Below are 5,061 nucleotides of genomic sequence, written 5' to 3'. Positions count from 1 at the left end.
CACCCTCCACCTCCCCGGTGAAATATTTCAGCTTTATGTCAAAAATTGAAAGCCACTTTTAGTTCACCTCAGTCTGTCTGGAATTTAAAAAGTCGTTACGGGGAAGAAACCTAGGACCCCACTCACTTACCCCAATCCATGGGAAATTAGCTGCCTCTTGACCTTCTCCTACCAGCCAGGGAAGACTAGTTCCACATCCTCATCAACATCCACCACTATCCAAGGGAAGTCACCATCCGTGTTAGAAATAAAAGTGCTGTGGTTTAGAATGATAGTTACTGTACCGTATTGTAAACTCTATAATTCACAAGCTAAAATTCAGCACATTGCCCAGTTAATCAGCTAAACAGTCTCAAGTGTAAAGAGAAACACATGCACATTACATTTGATTACACAAAAAATACATCAGTTTTCAGAAGGCTCCAAGGATAGTTGTAATTGTATCCAGGCGTATTTAAGCTACTGTGCATTTTGTGCCCAAATGCTCTTGGATTAATAAAGTAAGATACAAAGCAGGTTGTTAAACCTTAGAGGAGAGATATGGAATGCTTTTGTTTAACAAGTCATGTTGGGAACAGCTTCATAAATCTGGCTAGCCAGGTGCAGATGGTAGAAAATAAACACCTAGATTAGTTCTGCATGACTTGTGTTTTCACAGCGCCGTACGACGTTTATTATGGATAGCCCTATATTTCATGCCACTCACATTTTGGCAGATTCACCTGATCTGCCTGTTCACTGCACTATTCAAAGTGTAGCTTTTGCCCCTTTATAATTAGATTGTTTACATCACTGTCAGGCCCTCACACAACAAACGTATCCAAATGAAAACATTTCTTGTAAATCTTTCATATATAAAACCTAGAGGGGAAACAATGGACTACTGTGAGCTGTTCATTAAAAGAATAGGGCATGCTGCTAGTTTGGATAAACAGAATACAAATCCTTCTCTTGGGTAATGGATTGGATTAGTGAGGGTGCTATCCCCAATTATAAGATAAGATACTACTAGTTTTCACCTGAGCGTTACATGTTCTAATGTCTAAACTAATTATAAGCTCTCTCACATACACTAAATCATAAGTGATTCTGTTTATAACTAAAGCTTTTCAAGTCTCTTTTAAATCAATATTTTCCAATATAAAACATCAGGCTGTGATCACGTCCAATCTGACAAACTAAGCATTGGTGATCTGTATGCATTTGGGAAATCTCCAACAGAAATCTAGGTGCTACAGGGAGAGTTGCTGATGTTGTAGGTGGCCTTCTCCATCTGTACCGACCTAATGCCCCAGCACTGTATTGAAGCATATTGTGTTGTTGAGGTCCCAGCATTCAGAGCAAATGTAACCCCCTTCGTTTGCAAAGGCTTTGTAGAGATCCCAAGACATGCATTGCACAAACAGGAATGATACATTTGTGTCCTGGCCAAATTCCAATGTTGGTAAATTGCTTTCAGCCTACACACAATTCTCACACAAATAGGTGTGGCATTATCACCCCCTTGTGTCTGGGTGCTGCATAGTGGTTGCAGTGGCACATCCTCCATGTTATCTCTTAGGGTATGTCTACACTACGGGATTAATCCGAATTTATATAATTCGAATTTAGGAAACCGATTTTATAAATTCGAATGTATTCGGCCACACTAGGCACCATTAATTCGGTGGTGTGCGTCCAAGCTACCGTAGTAGCATCGATTTCCAGAGCGTTGCATTGTGGGTAGCCAATAACATTGAATTGCCAATAACATCGAATTGCGGCCACACTAACCTTAATTCGGATTAACAATACCGATTTTGACGCTACTCCTCTCGTCGAGGAGGAGTACAGAAATCGAATTAAAGGGCTCTTTAATTCGAATTAAATGGCTTCGTTATGTGGACGGGTCAAGCGTTAATTCGAATTAAAGCAGCTAAATCCGAATTAAAGTTGTAGTGTAGACCAGGCCTTAGCTGTCTCTTCTACTTGACTGTTTCTTCTCCTGTATGACACACTAAGACCCATCCTGCCGTTACTGTATTGGGTATTCCATTCTTAATAGCCCATAGCCATTATCATAGGTCTATCATTCTCTGGATACTCCCCCTAGTCCCCAACTCCATATTTGATATCCGTAAATCAACGGCCCTCTCTCCTCCATGGTCAACAACCAGCCTTGCTCAGCATTTTATTTGAGAGAGCCTGTCTGCTTCCTTTTCGCTGTTAGAAATTACTCTGTATCTGCCATGTGTCCTCAGCTGCTGCTAGTCCAGCTCCTTTTGGCCTCTGCTCAGGCTGGTTTTTCATTTGGGATTCATGTGGGCTAGTTTGAAACTATCTTTTGGTTAGTAAAACTATGCTCCAAGAGGGAGGACTTGCTAATCTTACAACAAGTGTGTCACTTTTAGTTTGAGGTGGGTATGGACCAGTTTACATTTTAGGGAGATCACCTACAATGATTGCTTCCAAGTTCATGGTACAAGGAGCACACTACCAAGTTTCTGAAAGGGCTTAATGTACCATAACTGATACCCATAGTGGGGTTGCTTACAGAACTGCAGTGAGGCTGGGGCCATTCACAATACAACATCCCTCACACTTGGGAAAGAAAGTGGTCTATAGGGATGACTATGAAAAGTTACAGTTAATAATCAGCATTATTTTTTGGCCTAAAACATGCTCATCTTACAGTTATTTTATTCAAGATACATTTAAAATTCCTCTTTCTAGAATGAAACTTTAGGGTTTGTCTATTTAATATTCAAGTGCAGAGACTTCTGTCAGGAAATGACTAAAGGTTTCGGAGTTTGTTTCTTTTCTCTATTAAACAGCTTAGTCCTATGAACTGGAAACATGGCAATTTATTTCTCTCTGGATTCCCTTTCCTCATTAGTGGATGAACAATCACAATGCTTTTCATCAGGTCATAATAACAGTAACTAATGGCAGCAAGAACAAACCACTGACCTCATGCATTTATCATTGTCAGTAGTAGCACTTGAACAGCTAGTTTAGATATACTTTCCATTTGCGTACAGCATTCAGAAGTATATGTCAACATTAATCATTATCAGTTGAAGGACTACTGTTAAGAAAGAAAATGAAATCTAAAAACCTGTAACCTTAGTAGTCAATTCTCCCTCTTTATTCTTCAACTGTTTACTTAACAGGTAAGAACAAAAGTAAAAGATTTGAAGTGATAAATATGGCAAATATTCAAACACAATGTAAGAGATTAATAAGTATGTCAAGTTAAATTCAGGTCACACAACCAGCTAAATGGATGCTGTCAAGATTAAATATTTTAAAAATCCTTATCTCTGATACCAGTTAACACCTTAAATTATTAAATGCTAACCTAAAAGCATTAACAATCAAGTTGATATTTATCCTCCTTACTTAGGTGGCACTTTCTGCCAGGCAACTGAAAAGAACTGTCATCCTGTTTTCTGAGTATTCATCCTTAAATATAGAGCAGTCTCCTTGTCTGTTGCAAGGGCAACTGTGACACAGCCACCATTTTGTGTTCCTCTACAATGTAGAATGTTATCGAGCAAGTCACCATGAAGCCTAAGCAGGTGCAGACACAACGAACTGATCATGCAGTTAAATTAGGTGTTGATTGTTTCTCACTGACGTACCATACATTAAGTAGTACAGTTCATTAGCATAGTGCCACCACCACAGAGAAATGTTAAATATATGGTAGCTATTTTCTTAAAATAATGAGAACATTTCCATTTGGGGAAATCTCGTCATTAACCTCACTTTAAGGCCTAAATGAAAATTCTATCACTTATTCCTCCTCTTTAAAGTGACATCTTCAGGGCCGCCCAGATGGAGGAGCAAGTGGGGCAATTTGCCCCAGGCCCCGGGCCCCACAGGGGCCCCCACGAGAAGGGCTGAGGCTCCCCCGCCATCCCCCATCCCCCCGGCACCTCAGCGCACGCGTCCAGGAGCGTCCCTGGACAACGCTGCAGCCGCGTGCCTCCGGCGGGGCCTGAACTCCTCCCCGCTCAGAGCCGCGTGGTAAGGGGGCGGGGCTGCGAGCTCCAGGCCGAGCGGCGGGAGCTACGGTCCCAATGGAGCTCACAGCCCCGCCCCCTTACCACGCAGCTCTGAGCGGGGAGGAGTTCAGGCCCCGCCGGAGGCACGCGGCTGCAGCGCTGTCCAGGGACGCTCCTGGAGGCGCGCGCTGAGGCTCCGGGAGAGGGGGTAAGCGGCCGGAGCCGGGGGGGGGGGTTGGATAAGGGGCAGGGAGTCCCGGGGACTGAAGAGTCCTTTTACCTCTGTACTATAGTTACACTGTTGAGGTTTGCACCAATGTAGCTAATGCCCAGTCAGTGTTTCCATCATAATCAAGGTTTCAATGAGGGTGTTAATAGAATTTCTCTGCCTTGAAATTTGGTATGAAAAGATATAGGGACTAGATAGCCATGGAGGTTGCTGGACTTGCCTTTTCATCTCTTGAGATCCAGGACCAGCTGGTGCGCAGGAGTGCATTCTTGGGGGATTATTAATGTTGCAACAGAACCTAGAGACCTCAGGTAAGATCAGGGCCTCATGATGCTAGGCACTGTACAGACACCCTGCCCCACAACACTTCTTATCTGAATGGACAAGACCAACAAAGAAAGATTTATTTCCATTTTAGAGATGGGGAACTGAGGCCTGGGCTATAAAATGACTTGCCTCAGGTGAGACAGAAAGTCTGTGACAGCCAGAATTGAGCACACATCGCGCAAACTCCAAACCAGCTCCTTAACCACAAAACCATGCTTTCTTTCTGGGGGCTCTCTGTTAATATTCCAAATCCAAAACGAAGCTGAGGTGCTTTTCCCTGCCACTGCAGACATTTACTCTCTCTCTGCATGTGATAAAGCATTGCTGCCAGAGATGACTCAGCCCCGGGGCTCATAAAATACTTCTCAAGATCAAATACTTTGCTTGTGGAATGGAGCAGATTGGACCAAGCATTTGGAGTGTAAACACAGCAACCCACCCAGTCCTAGGACCTAGAGCTGGTCAGAAATATTCCAGTGAAGTGTTTCTTTGAAGTTTAGCATTTGTTGAAATACA

The sequence above is a fragment of the Emys orbicularis genome, chromosome 8, assembly GCF_028017835.1.
Source record: "Emys orbicularis isolate rEmyOrb1 chromosome 8, rEmyOrb1.hap1, whole genome shotgun sequence".
Classification (NCBI taxonomy): domain Eukaryota; kingdom Metazoa; phylum Chordata; order Testudines; family Emydidae; genus Emys; species Emys orbicularis.
The sequence above is the reverse complement of the archived record's forward strand: the minus strand, read 5'-3'. Positions refer to the sequence as shown.